Source organism: Hyla sarda, unplaced genomic scaffold (genome assembly GCF_029499605.1).
Source record: "Hyla sarda isolate aHylSar1 unplaced genomic scaffold, aHylSar1.hap1 scaffold_1044, whole genome shotgun sequence".
Classification (NCBI taxonomy): domain Eukaryota; kingdom Metazoa; phylum Chordata; class Amphibia; order Anura; family Hylidae; genus Hyla; species Hyla sarda.
This window is the reverse complement of record NW_026607663.1, coordinates 33,151-59,365: the sequence shown is the minus strand read 5'-3', so window position 1 is coordinate 59,365 and position 26,215 is coordinate 33,151. Positions and strand designations below refer to the sequence as shown.

The following is a 26,215-nucleotide window of genomic DNA, read 5'->3' as shown; positions in this document are numbered from 1 at the left end:
ACACCTAGTGATGTCAGTGGTATTGAGTGACATCACAGCACAGTGCTAAGGCTCCTGGGCCTGGACACAGCAGCGGCTGCAATATCTCAACGGAGAATACGTTTATATCTATGTGTGTGTGTGCGCATATATATATATATATATATATATATATATATATATATATATATTTCTCCGCCGAAATCACTTTTAAACCCATTTCCACCTTTTTTTCCCTTCTCTTCCTCTTACTTTTTTTTCACGTTTTTTTACGTTTTTCTCCTTTTCGCCTCTTTTCTGGGCGTATTATTCTTCTTTTTCTTCTTTTTTTTCGTCTAATGCATACCCCATCAGTGCAGCAATGCTTATTCAATACCGCCAGCAGATGGAGACACTGGGGGATAATTTTCTAAGGATTTATACTGATTTTTCCTGTCTGAATTTGTCGCACAGAAAGTTGCAGGCCAAATATGTGTGACATTTCTGCGACTTTAGCTTCTAGAGCATTTTTACAACATTATACATAGGTGCTGAATACATAAAAAGCGACTGTTCAGCGACAGACAAGTCGCATCGGCTGAAAGTAGGCCAGAATGTCAGTCCATGTTGGAGCAGGTTTAGATACAGTCTAAAGCATAGATCTCAAAGTCTGTGCACAGAATTTAGCAAGGGCCTCGCACCTTCTGATGCATCAGGTAGGTGCACAATAGCATAGCCTAACCCTCTGTACTTTGGTCTATATTGATGCGGGACATAGACAGCCAGCTGATGACCAATCCATTAGTGCAATGGATGGCTGGAAGCATTTGTCTTTGCCTTTGCAATACCACAGAAGCAATGCATGGTCAATGTACAGCAATGACACACCTGTGTGAACAGCCAGGAGACCCCCCCCCCCATGTTATGTTACATAGTTACATAGTTAGTACGGTCGAAAAAAGACATATGTCCATCACGTTCAACCAGGGAATTAAGGGGTAGGGGTGTGGCGCGATATTGGGGAAGGGATGAGATTTTATATTTCTTCATAAGCATTAATCTTATTTTGTCAATTAGGAACATTCAGCACCCACCCGCTATCAAGGCAGCTGCCTATCATGTCATGCCCTACCTGCACAGGTGTGCTGGCTACTCAAATGATCCAATTAAGGAGGCCATTTAGTCAGCAGCAGCAGAAGTCCTGTGCCTGGACGCTCCAACAGGGGCCAGACACAAGCAGAAGCAGAAGCAGCAGAAGCAGCAGCAGCACCACCTTTTGTTTTTTGGCTGCAGCAGCAGCAAGGCCCACAGGGCTGGCTAGCTGGCTAGCCAGCAAGCAGGTAGCAATGAAAGTAGGAATCTTTCTTTTTAACCCTGTAAGGGGGTGGTGCACTGTACCCGAAGATACTGCCATATCGGGTCAATGCATAGGGCGACGGAAGCAAGCTTCGAAATCGGCCCCCGTTCTCAAAAATCCATTTAATATATGGTCCCCAGATAGGGGACGTATCAGATATTAAACTGATAAGAACAGATACTACACTTGATCTTAGCCAAAAGGCCGAGAAGCGATAACCGTGAAAGGGGCGGGCCCAACAAGGTCCCCTTCATGGGCACTATCACTGCTTGCTGTCAGGGAGGCTGCCAGACAATTTTCCATGCACACTCTGGGCTGGGGGGCAGTCAACCACCAGTACACACAGCAGAACCTAAACCCATACCATTATTGCTAAGCAGCAAGACAGGGGCCCATTGCACTCCCACGGGGCCTTTTTAAATGCAATCCATAACCCGGATTTGCCAGGAACCCTTCTTACTCCTCCTACTTGCATGTGACACTGGGCTTAGGATCTGCATAGGAAACACACACACAAGCACACACCTACCTTTGTTGCCTGCAGATGCCTCCTTGGCTGTCCCCAAACGGTATCAAACCAACACCCACGGGAAGCTGTAAGCATAGAGGACATGCCTGCACCCCATTGGACTTACCTGTGTGGGTTAAATCCGGGTTATTTGACAACCTATGGCGGTGATGGTTCTGCTCAGGCAGAGCAGTGCTGATGCTCCTCATAAAGCTGTCGCTGCTGTGAAGGTTCTAGGTGACATCACAAATCCCTTTGGTTACATACACAACAAAGCTGGGTTGTTGTTGTTTACACTCTGCAAGGCCTGTGGAAGTGAGTGACATCATAGCACTGTAGTTCTGAGGGTTCAAGATGGATGCAACAATCTCCTGTTGCTTCTATGAAGGCCGTAATAGACGACATCACCAAACAGCTCCATAGTCACATACACAGCAAAGGAGAGATGTTGTTTACACCTAGTGATGTCAGTGGTATTGAGTGACATCACAGCACAGTGCTAAGGCTCCTGGGCCTGGACACAGCAGCGGCTGCAATATCTCAACGGAGAATACGTTTATATCTATGTGTGTGTGTGCGCATATATATATATATATATATATATATATATATATATATATATATATTTCTCCGCCGAAATCACTTTTAAACCCATTTCCACCTTTTTTTCCCTTCTCTTCCTCTTACTTTTTTTTCACGTTTTTTTACGTTTTTCTCCTTTTCGCCTCTTTTCTGGGCGTATTATTCTTCTTTTTCTTCTTTTTTTTCGTCTAATGCATACCCCATCAGTGCAGCAATGCTTATTCAATACCGCCAGCAGATGGAGACACTGGGGGATAATTTTCTAAGGATTTATACTGATTTTTCCTGTCTGAATTTGTCGCACAGAAAGTTGCAGGCCAAATATGTGTGACATTTCTGCGACTTTAGCTTCTAGAGCATTTTTACAACATTATACATAGGTGCTGAATACATAAAAAGCGACTGTTCAGCGACAGACAAGTCGCATCGGCTGAAAGTAGGCCAGAATGTCAGTCCATGTTGGAGCAGGTTTAGATACAGTCTAAAGCATAGATCTCAAAGTCTGTGCACAGAATTTAGCAAGGGCCTCGCACCTTCTGATGCATCAGGTAGGTGCACAATAGCATAGCCTAACCCTCTGTACTTTGGTCTATATTGATGCGGGACATAGACAGCCAGCTGATGACCAATCCATTAGTGCAATGGATGGCTGGAAGCATTTGTCTTTGCCTTTGCAATACCACAGAAGCAATGCATGGTCAATGTACAGCAATGACACACCTGTGTGAACAGCCAGGAGACCCCCCCCCCCCATGTTATGTTACATAGTTACATAGTTAGTACGGTCGAAAAAAGACATATGTCCATCACGTTCAACCAGGGAATTAAGGGGTAGGGGTGTGGCGCGATATTGGGGAAGGGATGAGATTTTATATTTCTTCATAAGCATTAATCTTATTTTGTCAATTAGGAACATTCAGCACCCACCCGCTATCAAGGCAGCTGCCTATCATGTCATGCCCTACCTGCACAGGTGTGCTGGCTACTCAAATGATCCAATTAAGGAGGCCATTTAGTCAGCAGCAGCAGAAGTCCTGTGCCTAGACGCTCCAACAGGGGCCAGACACAAGCAGAAGCAGAAGCAGCAGAAGCAGCAGCAGCACCACCTTTTGTTTTTTGGCTGCAGCAGCAGCAAGGCCCACAGGGCTGGCTAGCTGGCTAGCCAGCAAGCAGGTAGCAATGAAAGTAGGAATCTTTCTTTTTAACCCTGTAAGGGGGTGGTGCACTGTACCCGAAGATACTGCCATATCGGGTCAATGCATAGGGCGACGGAAGCAAGCTTCGAAATCGGCCCCCGTTCTCAAAAATCCATTTAATATATGGTCCCCAGATAGGGGACGTATCAGATATTAAACTGATAAGAACAGATACTACACTTGATCTTAGCCAAAAGGCCGAGAAGCGATAACCGTGAAAGGGGCGGGCCCAACAAGGTCCCCTTCATGGGCACTATCACTGCTTGCTGTCAGGGAGGCTGCCAGACAATTTTCCATGCACACTCTGGGCTGGGGGGCAGTCAACCACCAGTACACACAGCAGAACCTAAACCCATACCATTATTGCTAAGCAGCAAGACAGGGGCCCATTGCACTCCCACGGGGCCTTTTTAAATGCAATCCATAACCCGGATTTGCCAGGAACCCTTCTTACTCCTCCTACTTGCATGTGACACTGGGCTTAGGATCTGCATAGGAAACACACACACAAGCACACACCTACCTTTGTTGCCTGCAGATGCCTCCTTGGCTGTCCCCAAACGGTATCAAACCAACACCCACGGGAAGCTGTAAGCATAGAGGACATGCCTGCACCCCATTGGACTTACCTGTGTGGGTTAAATCCGGGTTATTTGACAACCTATGGCGGTGATGGTTCTGCTCAGGCAGAGCAGTGCTGATGCTCCTCATAAAGCTGTCGCTGCTGTGAAGGTTCTAGGTGACATCACAAATCCCTTTGGTTACATACACAACAAAGCTGGGTTGTTGTTGTTTACACTCTGCAAGGCCTGTGGAAGTGAGTGACATCATAGCACTGTAGTTCTGAGGGTTCAAGATGGATGCAACAATCTCCTGTTGCTTCTATGAAGGCCGTAATAGACGACATCACCAAACAGCTCCATAGTCACATACACAGCAAAGGAGAGATGTTGTTTACACCTAGTGATGTCAGTGGTATTGAGTGACATCACAGCACAGTGCTAAGGCTCCTGGGCCTGGACACAGCAGCGGCTGCAATATCTCAACGGAGAATACGTTTATATCTATGTGTGTGTGTGCGCATATATATATATATATATATATATATATATATATATATATATATATATCTCCGCCGAAATCACTTTTAAACCCATTTCCACCTTTTTTTCCCTTCTCTTCCTCTTACTTTTTTTTCACGTTTTTTTACGTTTTTCTCCTTTTCGCCTCTTTTCTGGGCGTATTATTCTTCTTTTTCTTCTTTTTTTTCGTCTAATGCATACCCCATCAGTGCAGCAATGCTTATTCAATACCGCCAGCAGATGGAGACACTGGGGGATAATTTTCTAAGGATTTATACTGATTTTTCCTGTCTGAATTTGTCGCACAGAAAGTTGCAGGCCAAATATGTGTGACATTTCTGCGACTTTAGCTTCTAGAGCATTTTTACAACATTATACATAGGTGCTGAATACATAAAAAGCGACTGTTCAGCGACAGACAAGTCGCATCGGCTGAAAGTAGGCCAGAATGTCAGTCCATGTTGGAGCAGGTTTAGATACAGTCTAAAGCATAGATCTCAAAGTCTGTGCACAGAATTTAGCAAGGGCCTCGCACCTTCTGATGCATCAGGTAGGTGCACAATAGCATAGCCTAACCCTCTGTACTTTGGTCTATATTGATGCGGGACATAGACAGCCAGCTGATGACCAATCCATTAGTGCAATGGATGGCTGGAAGCATTTGTCTTTGCCTTTGCAATACCACAGAAGCAATGCATGGTCAATGTACAGCAATGACACACCTGTGTGAACAGCCAGGAGACCCCCCCCCCCCATGTTATGTTACATAGTTACATAGTTAGTACGGTCGAAAAAAGACATATGTCCATCACGTTCAACCAGGGAATTAAGGGGTAGGGGTGTGGCGCGATATTGGGGAAGGGATGAGATTTTATATTTCTTCATAAGCATTAATCTTATTTTGTCAATTAGGAACATTCAGCACCCACCCGCTATCAAGGCAGCTGCCTATCATGTCATGCCCTACCTGCACAGGTGTGCTGGCTACTCAAATGATCCAATTAAGGAGGCCATTTAGTCAGCAGCAGCAGAAGTCCTGTGCCTGGACGCTCCAACAGGGGCCAGACACAAGCAGAAGCAGAAGCAGCAGAAGCAGCAGCAGCACCACCTTTTGTTTTTTGGCTGCAGCAGCAGCAAGGCCCACAGGGCTGGCTAGCTGGCTAGCCAGCAAGCAGGTAGCAATGAAAGTAGGAATCTTTCTTTTTAACCCTGTAAGGGGGTGGTGCACTGTACCCGAAGATACTGCCATATCGGGTCAATGCATAGGGCGACGGAAGCAAGCTTCGAAATCGGCCCCCGTTCTCAAAAATCCATTTAATATATGGTCCCCAGATAGGGGACGTATCAGATATTAAACTGATAAGAACAGATACTACACTTGATCTTAGCCAAAAGGCCGAGAAGCGATAACCGTGAAAGGGGCGGGCCCAACAAGGTCCCCTTCATGGGCACTATCACTGCTTGCTGTCAGGGAGGCTGCCAGACAATTTTCCATGCACACTCTGGGCTGGGGGGCAGTCAACCACCAGTACACACAGCAGAACCTAAACCCATACCATTATTGCTAAGCAGCAAGACAGGGGCCCATTGCACTCCCACGGGGCCTTTTTAAATGCAATCCATAACCCGGATTTGCCAGGAACCCTTCTTACTCCTCCTACTTGCATGTGACACTGGGCTTAGGATCTGCATAGGAAACACACACACAAGCACACACCTACCTTTGTTGCCTGCAGATGCCTCCTTGGCTGTCCCCAAACGGTATCAAACCAACACCCACGGGAAGCTGTAAGCATAGAGGACATGCCTGCACCCCATTGGACTTACCTGTGTGGGTTAAATCCGGGTTATTTGACAACCTATGGCGGTGATGGTTCTGCTCAGGCAGAGCAGTGCTGATGCTCCTCATAAAGCTGTCGCTGCTGTGAAGGTTCTAGGTGACATCACAAATCCCTTTGGTTACATACACAACAAAGCTGGGTTGTTGTTGTTTACACTCTGCAAGGCCTGTGGAAGTGAGTGACATCATAGCACTGTAGTTCTGAGGGTTCAAGATGGATGCAACAATCTCCTGTTGCTTCTATGAAGGCCGTAATAGACGACATCACCAAACAGCTCCATAGTCACATACACAGCAAAGGAGAGATGTTGTTTACACCTAGTGATGTCAGTGGTATTGAGTGACATCACAGCACAGTGCTAAGGCTCCTGGGCCTGGACACAGCAGCGGCTGCAATATCTCAACGGAGAATACGTTTATATCTATGTGTGTGTGTGCGCATATATATATATATATATATATATATATATATATATATATATATATTTCTCCGCCGAAATCACTTTTAAACCCATTTCCACCTTTTTTTCCCTTCTCTTCCTCTTACTTTTTTTTCACGTTTTTTTTACGTTTTTCTCCTTTTCGCCTCTTTTCTGGGCGTATTATTCTTCTTTTTCTTCTTTTTTTTCGTCTAATGCATACCCCATCAGTGCAGCAATGCTTATTCAATACCGCCAGCAGATGGAGACACTGGGGGATAATTTTCTAAGGATTTATACTGATTTTTCCTGTCTGAATTTGTCGCACAGAAAGTTGCAGGCCAAATATGTGTGACATTTCTGCGACTTTAGCTTCTAGAGCATTTTTACAACATTATACATAGGTGCTGAATACATAAAAAGCGACTGTTCAGCGACAGACAAGTCGCATCGGCTGAAAGTAGGCCAGAATGTCAGTCCATGTTGGAGCAGGTTTAGATACAGTCTAAAGCATAGATCTCAAAGTCTGTGCACAGAATTTAGCAAGGGCCTCGCACCTTCTGATGCATCAGGTAGGTGCACAATAGCATAGCCTAACCCTCTGTACTTTGGTCTATATTGATGCGGGACATAGACAGCCAGCTGATGACCAATCCATTAGTGCAATGGATGGCTGGAAGCATTTGTCTTTGCCTTTGCAATACCACAGAAGCAATGCATGGTCAATGTACAGCAATGACACACCTGTGTGAACAGCCAGGAGACCCCCCCCCCCCATGTTATGTTACATAGTTACATAGTTAGTACGGTCGAAAAAAGACATATGTCCATCACGTTCAACCAGGGAATTAAGGGGTAGGGGTGTGGCGCGATATTGGGGAAGGGATGAGATTTTATATTTCTTCATAAGCATTAATCTTATTTTGTCAATTAGGAACATTCAGCACCCACCCGCTATCAAGGCAGCTGCCTATCATGTCATGCCCTACCTGCACAGGTGTGCTGGCTACTCAAATGATCCAATTAAGGAGGCCATTTAGTCAGCAGCAGCAGAAGTCCTGTGCCTGGACGCTCCAACAGGGGCCAGACACAAGCAGAAGCAGAAGCAGCAGAAGCAGCAGCAGCACCACCTTTTGTTTTTTGGCTGCAGCAGCAGCAAGGCCCACAGGGCTGGCTAGCTGGCTAGCCAGCAAGCAGGTAGCAATGAAAGTAGGAATCTTTCTTTTTAACCCTGTAAGGGGGTGGTGCACTGTACCCGAAGATACTGCCATATCGGGTCAATGCATAGGGCGACGGAAGCAAGCTTCGAAATCGGCCCCCGTTCTCAAAAATCCATTTAATATATGGTCCCCAGATAGGGGACGTATCAGATATTAAACTGATAAGAACAGATACTACACTTGATCTTAGCCAAAAGGCCGAGAAGCGATAACCGTGAAAGGGGCGGGCCCAACAAGGTCCCCTTCATGGGCACTATCACTGCTTGCTGTCAGGGAGGCTGCCAGACAATTTTCCATGCACACTCTGGGCTGGGGGGCAGTCAACCACCAGTACACACAGCAGAACCTAAACCCATACCATTATTGCTAAGCAGCAAGACAGGGGCCCATTGCACTCCCACGGGGCCTTTTTAAATGCAATCCATAACCCGGATTTGCCAGGAACCCTTCTTACTCCTCCTACTTGCATGTGACACTGGGCTTAGGATCTGCATAGGAAACACACACACAAGCACACACCTACCTTTGTTGCCTGCAGATGCCTCCTTGGCTGTCCCCAAACGGTATCAAACCAACACCCACGGGAAGCTGTAAGCATAGAGGACATGCCTGCACCCCATTGGACTTACCTGTGTGGGTTAAATCCGGGTTATTTGACAACCTATGGCGGTGATGGTTCTGCTCAGGCAGAGCAGTGCTGATGCTCCTCATAAAGCTGTCGCTGCTGTGAAGGTTCTAGGTGACATCACAAATCCCTTTGGTTACATACACAACAAAGCTGGGTTGTTGTTGTTTACACTCTGCAAGGCCTGTGGAAGTGAGTGACATCATAGCACTGTAGTTCTGAGGGTTCAAGATGGATGCAACAATCTCCTGTTGCTTCTATGAAGGCCGTAATAGACGACATCACCAAACAGCTCCATAGTCACATACACAGCAAAGGAGAGATGTTGTTTACACCTAGTGATGTCAGTGGTATTGAGTGACATCACAGCACAGTGCTAAGGCTCCTGGGCCTGGACACAGCAGCGGCTGCAATATCTCAACGGAGAATACGTTTATATCTATGTGTGTGTGTGCGCATATATATATATATATATATATATATATATATATATTTCTCCGCCGAAATCACTTTTAAACCCATTTCCACCTTTTTTTCCCTTCTCTTCCTCTTACTTTTTTTTCACGTTTTTTTACGTTTTTCTCCTTTTCGCCTCTTTTCTGGGCGTATTATTCTTCTTTTTCTTCTTTTTTTTCGTCTAATGCATACCCCATCAGTGCAGCAATGCTTATTCAATACCGCCAGCAGATGGAGACACTGGGGGATAATTTTCTAAGGATTTATACTGATTTTTCCTGTCTGAATTTGTCGCACAGAAAGTTGCAGGCCAAATATGTGTGACATTTCTGCGACTTTAGCTTCTAGAGCATTTTTACAACATTATACATAGGTGCTGAATACATAAAAAGCGACTGTTCAGCGACAGACAAGTCGCATCGGCTGAAAGTAGGCCAGAATGTCAGTCCATGTTGGAGCAGGTTTAGATACAGTCTAAAGCATAGATCTCAAAGTCTGTGCACAGAATTTAGCAAGGGCCTCGCACCTTCTGATGCATCAGGTAGGTGCACAATAGCATAGCCTAACCCTCTGTACTTTGGTCTATATTGATGCGGGACATAGACAGCCAGCTGATGACCAATCCATTAGTGCAATGGATGGCTGGAAGCATTTGTCTTTGCCTTTGCAATACCACAGAAGCAATGCATGGTCAATGTACAGCAATGACACACCTGTGTGAACAGCCAGGAGACCCCCCCCCCCATGTTATGTTACATAGTTACATAGTTAGTACGGTCGAAAAAAGACATATGTCCATCACGTTCAACCAGGGAATTAAGGGGTAGGGGTGTGGCGCGATATTGGGGAAGGGATGAGATTTTATATTTCTTCATAAGCATTAATCTTATTTTGTCAATTAGGAACATTCAGCACCCACCCGCTATCAAGGCAGCTGCCTATCATGTCATGCCCTACCTGCACAGGTGTGCTGGCTACTCAAATGATCCAATTAAGGAGGCCATTTAGTCAGCAGCAGCAGAAGTCCTGTGCCTGGACGCTCCAACAGGGGCCAGACACAAGCAGAAGCAGAAGCAGCAGAAGCAGCAGCAGCACCACCTTTTGTTTTTTGGCTGCAGCAGCAGCAAGGCCCACAGGGCTGGCTAGCTGGCTAGCCAGCAAGCAGGTAGCAATGAAAGTAGGAATCTTTCTTTTTAACCCTGTAAGGGGGTGGTGCACTGTACCCGAAGATACTGCCATATCGGGTCAATGCATAGGGCGACGGAAGCAAGCTTCGAAATCGGCCCCCGTTCTCAAAAATCCATTTAATATATGGTCCCCAGATAGGGGACGTATCAGATATTAAACTGATAAGAACAGATACTACACTTGATCTTAGCCAAAAGGCCGAGAAGCGATAACCGTGAAAGGGGCGGGCCCAACAAGGTCCCCTTCATGGGCACTATCACTGCTTGCTGTCAGGGAGGCTGCCAGACAATTTTCCATGCACACTCTGGGCTGGGGGGCAGTCAACCACCAGTACACACAGCAGAACCTAAACCCATACCATTATTGCTAAGCAGCAAGACAGGGGCCCATTGCACTCCCACGGGGCCTTTTTAAATGCAATCCATAACCCGGATTTGCCAGGAACCCTTCTTACTCCTCCTACTTGCATGTGACACTGGGCTTAGGATCTGCATAGGAAACACACACACAAGCACACACCTACCTTTGTTGCCTGCAGATGCCTCCTTGGCTGTCCCCAAACGGTATCAAACCAACACCCACGGGAAGCTGTAAGCATAGAGGACATGCCTGCACCCCATTGGACTTACCTGTGTGGGTTAAATCCGGGTTATTTGACAACCTATGGCGGTGATGGTTCTGCTCAGGCAGAGCAGTGCTGATGCTCCTCATAAAGCTGTCGCTGCTGTGAAGGTTCTAGGTGACATCACAAATCCCTTTGGTTACATACACAACAAAGCTGGGTTGTTGTTGTTTACACTCTGCAAGGCCTGTGGAAGTGAGTGACATCATAGCACTGTAGTTCTGAGGGTTCAAGATGGATGCAACAATCTCCTGTTGCTTCTATGAAGGCCGTAATAGACGACATCACCAAACAGCTCCATAGTCACATACACAGCAAAGGAGAGATGTTGTTTACACCTAGTGATGTCAGTGGTATTGAGTGACATCACAGCACAGTGCTAAGGCTCCTGGGCCTGGACACAGCAGCGGCTGCAATATCTCAACGGAGAATACGTTTATATCTATGTGTGTGTGTGCGCATATATATATATATATATATATATATATATATATATATATATATATTTCTCCGCCGAAATCACTTTTAAACCCATTTCCACCTTTTTTTCCCTTCTCTTCCTCTTACTTTTTTTTCACGTTTTTTTACGTTTTTCTCCTTTTCGCCTCTTTTCTGGGCGTATTATTCTTCTTTTTCTTCTTTTTTTTCGTCTAATGCATACCCCATCAGTGCAGCAATGCTTATTCAATACCGCCAGCAGATGGAGACACTGGGGGATAATTTTCTAAGGATTTATACTGATTTTTCCTGTCTGAATTTGTCGCACAGAAAGTTGCAGGCCAAATATGTGTGACATTTCTGCGACTTTAGCTTCTAGAGCATTTTTACAACATTATACATAGGTGCTGAATACATAAAAAGCGACTGTTCAGCGACAGACAAGTCGCATCGGCTGAAAGTAGGCCAGAATGTCAGTCCATGTTGGAGCAGGTTTAGATACAGTCTAAAGCATAGATCTCAAAGTCTGTGCACAGAATTTAGCAAGGGCCTCGCACCTTCTGATGCATCAGGTAGGTGCACAATAGCATAGCCTAACCCTCTGTACTTTGGTCTATATTGATGCGGGACATAGACAGCCAGCTGATGACCAATCCATTAGTGCAATGGATGGCTGGAAGCATTTGTCTTTGCCTTTGCAATACCACAGAAGCAATGCATGGTCAATGTACAGCAATGACACACCTGTGTGAACAGCCAGGAGACCCCCCCCCCCATGTTATGTTACATAGTTACATAGTTAGTACGGTCGAAAAAAGACATATGTCCATCACGTTCAACCAGGGAATTAAGGGGTAGGGGTGTGGCGCGATATTGGGGAAGGGATGAGATTTTATGTTTCTTCATAAGCATTAATCTTATTTTGTCAATTAGGAACATTCAGCACCCACCCGCTATCAAGGCAGCTGCCTATCATGTCATGCCCTACCTGCACAGGTGTGCTGGCTACTCAAATGATCCAATTAAGGAGGCCATTTAGTCAGCAGCAGCAGAAGTCCTGTGCCTGGACGCTCCAACAGGGGCCAGACACAAGCAGAAGCAGAAGCAGCAGAAGCAGCAGCAGCACCACCTTTTGTTTTTTGGCTGCAGCAGCAGCAAGGCCCACAGGGCTGGCTAGCTGGCTAGCCAGCAAGCAGGTAGCAATGAAAGTAGGAATCTTTCTTTTTAACCCTGTAAGGGGGTGGTGCACTGTACCCGAAGATACTGCCATATCGGGTCAATGCATAGGGCGACGGAAGCAAGCTTCGAAATCGGCCCCCGTTCTCAAAAATCCATTTAATATATGGTCCCCAGATAGGGGACGTATCAGATATTAAACTGATAAGAACAGATACTACACTTGATCTTAGCCAAAAGGCCGAGAAGCGATAACCGTGAAAGGGGCGGGCCCAACAAGGTCCCCTTCATGGGCACTATCACTGCTTGCTGTCAGGGAGGCTGCCAGACAATTTTCCATGCACACTCTGGGCTGGGGGGCAGTCAACCACCAGTACACACAGCAGAACCTAAACCCATACCATTATTGCTAAGCAGCAAGACAGGGGCCCATTGCACTCCCACGGGGCCTTTTTAAATGCAATCCATAACCCGGATTTGCCAGGAACCCTTCTTACTCCTCCTACTTGCATGTGACACTGGGCTTAGGATCTGCATAGGAAACACACACACAAGCACACACCTACCTTTGTTGCCTGCAGATGCCTCCTTGGCTGTCCCCAAACGGTATCAAACCAACACCCACGGGAAGCTGTAAGCATAGAGGACATGCCTGCACCCCATTGGACTTACCTGTGTGGGTTAAATCCGGGTTATTTGACAACCTATGGCGGTGATGGTTCTGCTCAGGCAGAGCAGTGCTGATGCTCCTCATAAAGCTGTCGCTGCTGTGAAGGTTCTAGGTGACATCACAAATCCCTTTGGTTACATACACAACAAAGCTGGGTTGTTGTTGTTTACACTCTGCAAGGCCTGTGGAAGTGAGTGACATCATAGCACTGTAGTTCTGAGGGTTCAAGATGGATGCAACAATCTCCTGTTGCTTCTATGAAGGCCGTAATAGACGACATCACCAAACAGCTCCATAGTCACATACACAGCAAAGGAGAGATGTTGTTTACACCTAGTGATGTCAGTGGTATTGAGTGACATCACAGCACAGTGCTAAGGCTCCTGGGCCTGGACACAGCAGCGGCTGCAATATCTCAACGGAGAATACGTTTATATCTATGTGTGTGTGTGCGCATATATATATATATATATATATATATATATATATATATATATATATTTCTCCGCCGAAATCACTTTTAAACCCATTTCCACCTTTTTTTCCCTTCTCTTCCTCTTACTTTTTTTTCACGTTTTTTTACGTTTTTCTCCTTTTCGCCTCTTTTCTGGGCGTATTATTCTTCTTTTTCTTCTTTTTTTTCGTCTAATGCATACCCCATCAGTGCAGCAATGCTTATTCAATACCGCCAGCAGATGGAGACACTGGGGGATAATTTTCTAAGGATTTATACTGATTTTTCCTGTCTGAATTTGTCGCACAGAAAGTTGCAGGCCAAATATGTGTGACATTTCTGCGACTTTAGCTTCTAGAGCATTTTTACAACATTATACATAGGTGCTGAATACATAAAAAGCGACTGTTCAGCGACAGACAAGTCGCATCGGCTGAAAGTAGGCCAGAATGTCAGTCCATGTTGGAGCAGGTTTAGATACAGTCTAAAGCATAGATCTCAAAGTCTGTGCACAGAATTTAGCAAGGGCCTCGCACCTTCTGATGCATCAGGTAGGTGCACAATAGCATAGCCTAACCCTCTGTACTTTGGTCTATATTGATGCGGGACATAGACAGCCAGCTGATGACCAATCCATTAGTGCAATGGATGGCTGGAAGCATTTGTCTTTGCCTTTGCAATACCACAGAAGCAATGCATGGTCAATGTACAGCAATGACACACCTGTGTGAACAGCCAGGAGACCCCCCCCCCATGTTATGTTACATAGTTACATAGTTAGTACGGTCGAAAAAAGACATATGTCCATCACGTTCAACCAGGGAATTAAGGGGTAGGGGTGTGGCGCGATATTGGGGAAGGGATGAGATTTTATATTTCTTCATAAGCATTAATCTTATTTTGTCAATTAGGAACATTCAGCACCCACCCGCTATCAAGGCAGCTGCCTATCATGTCATGCCCTACCTGCACAGGTGTGCTGGCTACTCAAATGATCCAATTAAGGAGGCCATTTAGTCAGCAGCAGCAGAAGTCCTGTGCCTGGACGCTCCAACAGGGGCCAGACACAAGCAGAAGCAGAAGCAGCAGAAGCAGCAGCAGCACCACCTTTTGTTTTTTGGCTGCAGCAGCAGCAAGGCCCACAGGGCTGGCTAGCTGGCTAGCCAGCAAGCAGGTAGCAATGAAAGTAGGAATCTTTCTTTTTAACCCTGTAAGGGGGTGGTGCACTGTACCCGAAGATACTGCCATATCGGGTCAATGCATAGGGCGACGGAAGCAAGCTTCGAAATCGGCCCCCATTCTCAAAAATCCATTTAATATATGGTCCCCAGATAGGGGACGTATCAGATATTAAACTGATAAGAACAGATACTACACTTGATCTTAGCCAAAAGGCCGAGAAGCGATAACCGTGAAAGGGGCGGGCCCAACAAGGTCCCCTTCATGGGCACTATCACTGCTTGCTGTCAGGGAGGCTGCCAGACAATTTTCCATGCACACTCTGGGCTGGGGGGCAGTCAACCACCAGTACACACAGCAGAACCTAAACCCATACCATTATTGCTAAGCAGCAAGACAGGGGCCCATTGCACTCCCACGGGGCCTTTTTAAATGCAATCCATAACCCGGATTTGCCAGGAACCCTTCTTACTCCTCCTACTTGCATGTGACACTGGGCTTAGGATCTGCATAGGAAACACACACACAAGCACACACCTACCTTTGTTGCCTGCAGATGCCTCCTTGGCTGTCCCCAAACGGTATCAAACCAACACCCACGGGAAGCTGTAAGCATAGAGGACATGCCTGCACCCCATTGGACTTACCTGTGTGGGTTAAATCCGGGTTATTTGACAACCTATGGCGGTGATGGTTCTGCTCAGGCAGAGCAGTGCTGATGCTCCTCATAAAGCTGTCGCTGCTGTGAAGGTTCTAGGTGACATCACAAATCCCTTTGGTTACATACACAACAAAGCTGGGTTGTTGTTGTTTACACTCTGCAAGGCCTGTGGAAGTGAGTGACATCATAGCACTGTAGTTCTGAGGGTTCAAGATGGATGCAACAATCTCCTGTTGCTTCTATGAAGGCCGTAATAGACGACATCACCAAACAGCTCCATAGTCACATACACAGCAAAGGAGAGATGTTGTTTACACCTAGTGATGTCAGTGGTATTGAGTGACATCACAGCACAGTGCTAAGGCTCCTGGGCCTGGACACAGCAGCGGCTGCAATATCTCAACGGAGAATACGTTTATCTATGTGTGTGTGTGCGCATATATATATATATATATATATATATATATATATATATATATATATTTCTCCGCCGAAATCACTTTTAAACCCATTTCCACCTTTTTTTCCCTTCTCTTCCTCTTACTTTTTTTTCACGTTTTTTTACGTTTTTCTCCTTTTCGCCTCTTTTCTGGGCGTATTATTCTTCTTTTTCTTCTTTTTTTTCGTCTAATGCATACCCCATCAGTGCAGCAATGCTTATTCAATACCGCCAGCAGATGGAGACACTGGGGGATAATTTTCTAAGGATTTATACTGATTTTTCCTGTCTGAATTTGTCGCACAGAAAGTTGCAGGCCAAATATGTGTGACATTTCTGCGACTTTAGCTTCTAGAGCATTTTTACAACATTATACATAGGTGCTGAATACATAAAAAGCGACTGTTCAGCGACAGACAAGTCGCATCGGCTGAAAGTAGGCCAGAATGTCAGTCCATGTTGGAGCAGGTTTAGATACAGTCTAAAGCATAGATCTCAAAGTCTGTGCACAGAATTTAGCAAGGGCCTCGCACCTTCTGATGCATCAGGTAGGTGCACAATAGCATAGCCTAACCCTCTGTACTTTGGTCTATATTGATGCGGGACATAGACAGCCAGCTGATGACCAATCCATTAGTGCAATGGATGGCTGGAAGCATTTGTCTTTGCCTTTGCAATACCACAGAAGCAATGCATGGTCAATGTACAGCAATGACACACCTGTGTGAACAGCCAGGAGACCCCCCCCCCCCCCCCCATGTTATGTTACATAGTTACATAGTTAGTACGGTCGAAAAAAGACATATGTCCATCACGTTCAACCAGGGAATTAAGGGGTAGGGGTGTGGCGCGATATTGGGGAAGGGATGAGATTTTATATTTCTTCATAAGCATTAATCTTATTTTGTCAATTAGGAACATTCAGCACCCACCCGCTATCAAGGCAGCTGCCTATCATGTCATGCCCTACCTGCACAGGTGTGCTGGCTACTCAAATGATCCAATTAAGGAGGCCATTTAGTCAGCAGCAGCAGAAGTCCTGTGCCTGGACGCTCCAACAGGGGCCAGACACAAGCAGAAGCAGAAGCAGCAGAAGCAGCAGCAGCACCACCTTTTGTTTTTTGGCTGCAGCAGCAGCAAGGCCCACAGGGCTGGCTAGCTGGCTAGCCAGCAAGCAGGTAGCAATGAAAGTAGGAATCTTTCTTTTTAACCCTGTAAGGGGGTGGTGCACTGTACCCGAAGATACTGCCATATCGGGTCAATGCATAGGGCGACGGAAGCAAGCTTCGAAATCGGCCCCCGTTCTCAAAAATCCATTTAATATATGGTCCCCAGATAGGGGACGTATCAGATATTAAACTGATAAGAACAGATTTTTTTTTTTTTTTTTTTTTATTTCTAAAGCCGAGGAACGTGCTTTCGATTCACCCAAAGTGCAAGAAAAAGTGCAAACGTGTTACACTAAAAAAAAACGTGCACAAAGGATGCGGTCTATCGCAAGCCCTTCTCCGATAGGAGAGAGGCCCCCCAACAAACCTTACCCTTCGCCTCCGGACCAAAAGGTACCTGCGAGGTTCCAGGTTCGATGTCCCTTTTCGCCGAAGCTACTAGGGGACCACAAATGCTCCCGGCATCCCCCTTGGCGTTAGCCAAGGTATCTGCCCGCAGAGCCGATTACGGTAGGTACCCTGCCAAAGCAGGAGTACCCGGGGTGTTTGCAGGGAGGTGCGGAACCTAATGGCCACACACACCTCCCCTAGACCGCCAGGAGGGACACCCAGAAGGGCTACCGCATCCTGACCAATCCTGTGAACACACAACACGCAAAAAGTGACACAGTGAGACAAAAAAGAAATAAATAAGTGAATGTGTGCAGATATACTGCCCGGACATCCGGCCGGATCTATAAAAATTTCTCTGATCCTAGCCAGAAGGCCGGGAATCAAGAGGTGAGTGCCGCAAGGTGAAGAGATTATGGTGCCCGTGCTTCAACTCAGTGAGTCTATTCTCCCAGTGAGTTTCGGCACCTCGGGGGTCACCACTCCCCGAGGCACAAAAGTACCTCGGCTCTAGACCCTCTCAGCCTCATGGCGAGACCCGGAGGGAACAGGTCACATCGGGGCAGCCGTCGAGCTGATTCCTCAGAACCAGCCCCGGAAAGCCCTGGTACACCTGCATCCTCCATGCAGCACCCATACCCACCAGCATGAAAACTGATAAGAACAGATACTACACTTGATCTTAGCCAAAAGGCCGAGAAGCGATAACCGTGAAAGGGGCGGGCCCAACAAGGTCCCCTTCATGGGCACTATCACTGCTTGCTGTCAGGGAGGCTGCCAGACAATTTTCCATGCACACTCTGGGCTGGGGGGCAGTCAACCACCAGTACACACAGCAGAACCTAAACCCATACCATTATTGCTAAGCAGCAAGACAGGGGCCCATTGCACTCCCACGGGGCCTTTTTAAATGCAATCCATAACCCGGATTTGCCAGGAACCCTTCTTACTCCTCCTACTTGCATGTGACACTGGGCTTAGGATCTGCATAGGAAACACACACACAAGCACACACCTACCTTTGTTGCCTGCAGATGCCTCCTTGGCTGTCCCCAAACGGTATCAAACCAACACCCACGGGAAGCTGTAAGCATAGAGGACATGCCTGCACCCCATTGGACTTACCTGTGTGGGTTAAATCCGGGTTATTTGACAACCTATGGCGGTGATGGTTCTGCTCAGGCAGAGCAGTGCTGATGCTCCTCATAAAGCTGTCGCTGCTGTGAAGGTTCTAGGTGACATCACAAATCCCTTTGGTTACATACACAACAAAGCTGGGTTGTTGTTGTTTACACTCTGCAAGGCCTGTGGAAGTGAGTGACATCATAGCACTGTAGTTCTGAGGGTTCAAGATGGATGCAACAATCTCCTGTTGCTTCTATGAAGGCCGTAATAGACGACATCACCAAACAGCTCCATAGTCACATACACAGCAAAGGAGAGATGTTGTTTACACCTAGTGATGTCAGTGGTATTGAGTGACATCACAGCACAGTGCTAAGGCTCCTGGGCCTGGACACAGCAGCGGCTGCAATATCTCAACGGAGAATACGTTTATATCTATGTGTGTGTGTGCGCATATATATATATATATATATATATATATATATATATATATATATATTTCTCCGCCGAAATCACTTTTAAACCCATTTCCACCTTTTTTTCCCTTCTCTTCCTCTTACTTTTTTTTCACGTTTTTTTACGTTTTTCTCCTTTTCGCCTCTTTTCTGGGCGTATTATTCTTCTTTTTCTTCTTTTTTTTCGTCTAATGCATACCCCATCAGTGCAGCAATGCTTATTCAATACCGCCAGCAGATGGAGACACTGGGGGATAATTTTCTAAGGATTTATACTGATTTTTCCTGTCTGAATTTGTCGCACAGAAAGTTGCAGGCCAAATATGTGTGACATTTCTGCGACTTTAGCTTCTAGAGCATTTTTACAACATTATACATAGGTGCTGAATACATAAAAAGCGACTGTTCAGCGACAGACAAGTCGCATCGGCTGAAAGTAGGCCAGAATGTCAGTCCATGTTGGAGCAGGTTTAGATACAGTCTAAAGCATAGATCTCAAAGTCTGTGCACAGAATTTAGCAAGGGCCTCGCACCTTCTGATGCATCAGGTAGGTGCACAATAGCATAGCCTAACCCTCTGTACTTTGGTCTATATTGATGCGGGACATAGACAGCCAGCTGATGACCAATCCATTAGTGCAATGGATGGCTGGAAGCATTTGTCTTTGCCTTTGCAATACCACAGAAGCAATGCATGGTCAATGTACAGCAATGACACACCTGTGTGAACAGCCAGGAGACCCCCCCCCCCCCCCCCCATGTTATGTTACATAGTTACATAGTTAGTACGGTCGAAAAAAGACATATGTCCATCACGTTCAACCAGGGAATTAAGGGGTAGGGGTGTGGCGCGATATTGGGGAAGGGATGAGATTTTATATTTCTTCATAAGCATTAATCTTATTTTGTCAATTAGGAACATTCAGCACCCACCCGCTATCAAGGCAGCTGCCTATCATGTCATGCCCTACCTGCACAGGTGTGCTGGCTACTCAAATGATCCAATTAAGGAGGCCATTTAGTCAGCAGCAGCAGAAGTCCTGTGCCTGGACGCTCCAACAGGGGCCAGACACAAGCAGAAGCAGCAGCAGCAGAAGCAGCAGCAGCACCACCTTTTGTTTTTTGGCTGCAGCAGCAGCAAGGCCCACAGGGCTGGCTAGCTGGCTAGCCAGCAAGCAGGTAGCAATGAAAGTAGGAATCTTTCTTTTTAACCCTGTAAGGGGGTGGTGCACTGTACCCGAAGATACTGCCATATCGGGTCAATGCATAGGGCGACGGAAGCAAGCTTCGAAATCGGCCCCCATTCTCAAAAATCCATTTAATATATGGTCCCCAGATAGGGGACGTATCAGATATTAAACTGATAAGAACAGATACTACACTTGATCTTAGCCAAAAGGCCGAGAAGCGATAACCGTGAAAGGGGCGGGCCCAACAAGGTCCCCTTCATGGGCACTATCACTGCTTGCTGTCAGGGAGGCTGCCAGACAATTTTCCATGCACACTCTGGGCTGGGGGGCAGTCAACCACCAGTACACACAGCAGAACCTAAACCCATACCATTATTGCTAAGCAGCAAGACAGGGGCCCATTGCACTCCCACGGGGCCTTTTTAAATGCAATCCATAACCCGGATTTGCCAGGAACCCTTCTTACTCCTCCTACTTGCATGTGACACTGGGCTTAGGATCTGCATAGGAAACACACACACAAGCACACACCTACCTTTGTTGCCTGCAGATGCCTCCTTGGCTGTCCCCAAACGGTATCAAACCAACACCCACGGGAAGCTGTAAGCATAGAGGACATGCCTGCACCCCATTGGACTTACCTGTGTGGGTTAAATCCGGGTTATTTGACAACCTATGGCGGTGATGGTTCTGCTCAGGCAGAGCAGTGCTGATGCTCCTCATAAAGCTGTCGCTGCTGTGAAGGTTCTAGGTGACATCACAAATCCCTTTGGTTACATACACAACAAAGCTGGGTTGTTGTTGTTTACACTCTGCAAGGCCTGTGGAAGTGAGTGACATCATAGCACTGTAGTTCTGAGGGTTCAAGATGGATGCAACAATCTCCTGTTGCTTCTATGAAGGCCGTAATAGACGACATCACCAAACAGCTCCATAGTCACATACACAGCAAAGGAGAGATGTTGTTTACACCTAGTGATGTCAGTGGTATTGAGTGACATCACAGCACAGTGCTAAGGCTCCTGGGCCTGGACACAGCAGCGGCTGCAATATCTCAACGGAGAATACGTTTATATCTATGTGTGTGTGTGCGCATATATATATATATATATATATATATATATATATATATATATTTCTCCGCCGAAATCACTTTTAAACCCATTTCCACCTTTTTTTCCCTTCTCTTCCTCTTACTTTTTTTTCACGTTTTTTTACGTTTTTCTCCTTTTCGCCTCTTTTCTGGGCGTATTATTCTTCTTTTTCTTCTTTTTTTTCGTCTAATGCATACCCCATCAGTGCAGCAATGCTTATTCAATACCGCCAGCAGATGGAGACACTGGGGGATAATTTTCTAAGGATTTATACTGATTTTTCCTGTCTGAATTTGTCGCACAGAAAGTTGCAGGCCAAATATGTGTGACATTTCTGCGACTTTAGCTTCTAGAGCATTTTTACAACATTATACATAGGTGCTGAATACATAAAAAGCGACTGTTCAGCGACAGACAAGTCGCATCGGCTGAAAGTAGGCCAGAATGTCAGTCCATGTTGGAGCAGGTTTAGATACAGTCTAAAGCATAGATCTCAAAGTCTGTGCACAGAATTTAGCAAGGGCCTCGCACCTTCTGATGCATCAGGTAGGTGCACAATAGCATAGCCTAACCCTCTGTACTTTGGTCTATATTGATGCGGGACATAGACAGCCAGCTGATGACCAATCCATTAGTGCAATGGATGGCTGGAAGCATTTGTCTTTGCCTTTGCAATACCACAGAAGCAATGCATGGTCAATGTACAGCAATGACACACCTGTGTGAACAGCCAGGAGACCCCCCCCCCCCCCATGTTATGTTACATAGTTACATAGTTAGTACGGTCGAAAAAAGACATATGTCCATCACGTTCAACCAGGGAATTAAGGGGTAGGGGTGTGGCGCGATATTGGGGAAGGGATGAGATTTTATATTTCTTCATAAGCATTAATCTTATTTTGTCAATTAGGAACATTCAGCACCCACCCGCTATCAAGGCAGCTGCCTATCATGTCATGCCCTACCTGCACAGGTGTGCTGGCTACTCAAATGATCCAATTAAGGAGGCCATTTAGTCAGCAGCAGCAGAAGTCCTGTGCCTGGACGCTCCAACAGGGGCCAGACACAAGCAGAAGCAGAAGCAGCAGAAGCAGCAGCAGCACCACCTTTTGTTTTTTGGCTGCAGCAGCAGCAAGGCCCACAGGGCTGGCTAGCTGGCTAGCCAGCAAGCAGGTAGCAATGAAAGTAGGAATCTTTCTTTTTAACCCTGTAAGGGGGTGGTGCACTGTACCCGAAGATACTGCCATATCGGGTCAATGCATAGGGCGACGGAAGCAAGCTTCGAAATCGGCCCCCGTTCTCAAAAATCCATTTAATATATGGTCCCCAGATAGGGGACGTATCAGATATTAAACTGATAAGAACAGATACTACACTTGATCTTAGCCAAAAGGCCGAGAAGCGATAACCGTGAAAGGGGCGGGCCCAACAAGGTCCCCTTCATGGGCACTATCACTGCTTGCTGTCAGGGAGGCTGCCAGACAATTTTCCATGCACACTCTGGGCTGGGGGGCAGTCAACCACCAGTACACACAGCAGAACCTAAACCCATACCATTATTGCTAAGCAGCAAGACAGGGGCCCATTGCACTCCCACGGGGCCTTTTTAAATGCAATCCATAACCCGGATTTGCCAGGAACCCTTCTTACTCCTCCTACTTGCATGTGACACTGGGCTTAGGATCTGCATAGGAAACACACACACAAGCACACACCTACCTTTGTTGCCTGCAGATGCCTCCTTGGCTGTCCCCAAACGGTATCAAACCAACACCCACGGGAAGCTGTAAGCATAGAGGACATGCCTGCACCCCATTGGACTTACCTGTGTGGGTTAAATCCGGGTTATTTGACAACCTATGGCGGTGATGGTTCTGCTCAGGCAGAGCAGTGCTGATGCTCCTCATAAAGCTGTCGCTGCTGTGAAGGTTCTAGGTGACATCACAAATCCCTTTGGTTACATACACAACAAAGCTGGGTTGTTGTTGTTTACACTCTGCAAGGCCTGTGGAAGTGAGTGACATCATAGCACTGTAGTTCTGAGGGTTCAAGATGGATGCAACAATCTCCTGTTGCTTCTATGAAGGCCGTAATAGACGACATCACCAAACAGCTCCATAGTCACATACACAGCAAAGGAGAGATGTTGTTTACACCTAGTGATGTCAGTGGTATTGAGTGACATCACAGCACAGTGCTAAGGCTCCTGGGCCTGGACACAGCAGCGGCTGCAATATCTCAACGGAGAATACGTTTATATCTATGTGTGTGTGTGCGCATATATATATATATATATATATATATATATATATATATATATATATTTCTCCGCCGAAATCACTTTTAAACCCATTTCCACCTTTTTTTCCCTTCTCTTCCTCTTACTTTTTTTTCACGTTTTTTTACGTTTTTCTCCTTTTCGCCTCTTTTCTGGGCGTATTATTCTTCTTTTTCTTCTTTTTTTTCGTCTAATGCATACCCCATCAGTGCAGCAATGCTTATTCAATACCGCCAGCAGATGGAGACACTGGGGGATAATTTTCTAAGGATTTATACTGATTTTTCCTGTCTGAATTTGTCGCACAGAAAGTTGCAGGCCAAATATGTGTGACATTTCTGCGACTTTAGCTTCTAGAGCATTTTTACAACATTATACATAGGTGCTGAATACATAAAAAGCGACTGTTCAGCGACAGACAAGTCGCATCGGCTGAAAGTAGGCCAGAATGTCAGTCCATGTTGGAGCAGGTTTAGATACAGTCTAAAGCATAGATCTCAAAGTCTGTGCACAGAATTTAGCAAGGGCCTCGCACCTTCTGATGCATCAGGTAGGTGCACAATAGCATAGCCTAACCCTCTGTACTTTGGTCTATATTGATGCGGGACATAGACAGCCAGCTGATGACCAATCCATTAGTGCAATGGATGGCTGGAAGCATTTGTCTTTGCCTTTGCAATACCACAGAAGCAATGCATGGTCAATGTACAGCAATGACACACCTGTGTGAACAGCCAGGAGACCCCCCCCCCCCCCATGTTATGTTACATAGTTACATAGTTAGTACGGTCGAAAAAAGACATATGTCCATCACGTTCAACCAGGGAATTAAGGGGTAGGGGTGTGGCGCGATATTGGGGAAGGGATGAGATTTTATATTTCTTCATAAGCATTAATCTTATTTTGTCAATTAGGAACATTCAGCACCCACCCGCTATCAAGGCAGCTGCCTATCATGTCATGCCCTACCTGCACAGGTGTGCTGGCTACTCAAATGATCCAATTAAGGAGGCCATTTAGTCAGCAGCAGCAGAAGTCCTGTGCCTGGACGCTCCAACAGGGGCCAGACACAAGCAGAAGCAGAAGCAGCAGAAGCAGCAGCAGCACCACCTTTTGTTTTTTGGCTGCAGCAGCAGCAAGGCCCACAGGGCTGGCTAGCTGGCTAGCCAGCAAGCAGGTAGCAATGAAAGTAGGAATCTTTCTTTTTAACCCTGTAAGGGGGTGGTGCACTGTACCCGAAGATACTGCCATATCGGGTCAATGCATAGGGCGACGGAAGCAAGCTTCGAAATCGGCCCCCGTTCTCAAAAATCCATTTAATATATGGTCCCCAGATAGGGGACGTATCAGATATTAAACTGATAAGAACAGATACTACACTTGATCTTAGCCAAAAGGCCGAGAAGCGATAACCGTGAAAGGGGCGGGCCCAACAAGGTCCCCTTCATGGGCACTATCACTGCTTGCTGTCAGGGAGGCTGCCAGACAATTTTCCATGCACACTCTGGGCTGGGGGGCAGTCAACCACCAGTACACACAGCAGAACCTAAACCCATACCATTATTGCTAAGCAGCAAGACAGGGGCCCATTGCACTCCCACGGGGCCTTTTTAAATGCAATCCATAACCCGGATTTGCCAGGAACCCTTCTTACTCCTCCTACTTGCATGTGACACTGGGCTTAGGATCTGCGTAGGAAACACACACACAAGCACACACCTACCTTTGTTGCCTGCAGATGCCTCCTTGGCTGTCCCCAAACGGTATCAAACCAACACCCACGGGAAGCTGTAAGCATAGAGGACATGCCTGCACCCCATTGGACTTACCTGTGTGGGTTAAATCCGGGTTATTTGACAACCTATGGCGGTGATGGTTCTGCTCAGGCAGAGCAGTGCTGATGCTCCTCATAAAGCTGTCGCTGCTGTGAAGGTTCTAGGTGACATCACAAATCCCTTTGGTTACATACACAACAAAGCTGGGTTGTTGTTGTTTACACTCTGCAAGGCCTGTGGAAGTGAGTGACATCATAGCACTGTAGTTCTGAGGGTTCAAGATGGATGCAACAATCTCCTGTTGCTTCTATGAAGGCCGTAATAGACGACATCACCAAACAGCTCCATAGTCACATACACAGCAAAGGAGAGATGTTGTTTACACCTAGTGATGTCAGTGGTATTGAGTGACATCACAGCACAGTGCTAAGGCTCCTGGGCCTGGACACAGCAGCGGCTGCAATATCTCAACGGAGAATACGTTTATATCTATGTGTGTGTGTGCGCATATATATATATATATATATATATATATATATATATATATATATATATATATATTTCTCCGCCGAAATCACTTTTAAACCCATTTCCACCTTTTTTTCCCTTCTCTTCCTCTTACTTTTTTTTCACGTTTTTTTACGTTTTTCTCCTTTTCGCCTCTTTTCT

General features: G+C 46.2%; 11 non-coding genes and 1 pseudogene across 11 annotated transcripts; all 12 read right to left on the bottom strand.

Annotated features, from left to right (window-relative positions):
- Positions 1 to 1,340: 1,340 nt before the first annotated feature.
- On the bottom strand, positions 1,341 to 1,531 carry LOC130299225 (U2 spliceosomal RNA). The gene has a single exon (XR_008850405.1). It is a non-coding gene; the product is annotated as a U2 spliceosomal RNA (small nuclear RNA).
- A 2,089-nt stretch (positions 1,532 to 3,620) lies between these two features.
- On the bottom strand, positions 3,621 to 3,811 carry LOC130299224 (U2 spliceosomal RNA). The gene has a single exon (XR_008850404.1). It is a non-coding gene; the product is annotated as a U2 spliceosomal RNA (small nuclear RNA).
- A 2,089-nt stretch (positions 3,812 to 5,900) lies between these two features.
- LOC130299222 (U2 spliceosomal RNA) lies at positions 5,901 to 6,091 on the bottom strand. The gene has a single exon (XR_008850402.1). It is a non-coding gene; the product is annotated as a U2 spliceosomal RNA (small nuclear RNA).
- A 2,090-nt stretch (positions 6,092 to 8,181) lies between these two features.
- LOC130299221 (U2 spliceosomal RNA) lies at positions 8,182 to 8,372 on the bottom strand. The gene has a single exon (XR_008850401.1). It is a non-coding gene; the product is annotated as a U2 spliceosomal RNA (small nuclear RNA).
- A 2,078-nt stretch (positions 8,373 to 10,450) lies between these two features.
- On the bottom strand, positions 10,451 to 10,641 carry LOC130299220 (U2 spliceosomal RNA). The gene has a single exon (XR_008850400.1). It is a non-coding gene; the product is annotated as a U2 spliceosomal RNA (small nuclear RNA).
- Positions 10,642 to 12,729: 2,088 nt separating this feature from the next.
- Positions 12,730 to 12,920, bottom strand: LOC130299219 (U2 spliceosomal RNA). Its single transcript, XR_008850399.1, has one exon. It is a non-coding gene; the product is annotated as a U2 spliceosomal RNA (small nuclear RNA).
- Positions 12,921 to 15,007: 2,087 nt separating this feature from the next.
- On the bottom strand, positions 15,008 to 15,198 carry LOC130299223 (U2 spliceosomal RNA). The gene has a single exon (XR_008850403.1). It is a non-coding gene; the product is annotated as a U2 spliceosomal RNA (small nuclear RNA).
- Positions 15,199 to 17,290: 2,092 nt separating this feature from the next.
- Positions 17,291 to 17,479, bottom strand: LOC130299252 (U2 spliceosomal RNA). Its single transcript, XR_008850432.1, has one exon. It is a non-coding gene; the product is annotated as a U2 spliceosomal RNA (small nuclear RNA).
- Positions 17,480 to 18,225: 746 nt separating this feature from the next.
- On the bottom strand, positions 18,226 to 18,335 carry LOC130299255 (U2 spliceosomal RNA; annotated as a pseudogene).
- Positions 18,336 to 20,430: 2,095 nt separating this feature from the next.
- LOC130299211 (U2 spliceosomal RNA) lies at positions 20,431 to 20,621 on the bottom strand. Its single transcript, XR_008850392.1, has one exon. It is a non-coding gene; the product is annotated as a U2 spliceosomal RNA (small nuclear RNA).
- A 2,087-nt stretch (positions 20,622 to 22,708) lies between these two features.
- LOC130299218 (U2 spliceosomal RNA) lies at positions 22,709 to 22,899 on the bottom strand. The gene has a single exon (XR_008850398.1). It is a non-coding gene; the product is annotated as a U2 spliceosomal RNA (small nuclear RNA).
- Positions 22,900 to 24,990: 2,091 nt separating this feature from the next.
- On the bottom strand, positions 24,991 to 25,181 carry LOC130299217 (U2 spliceosomal RNA). Its single transcript, XR_008850397.1, has one exon. It is a non-coding gene; the product is annotated as a U2 spliceosomal RNA (small nuclear RNA).
- Between the last annotated feature and the right edge of the window lie 1,034 nt (positions 25,182 to 26,215).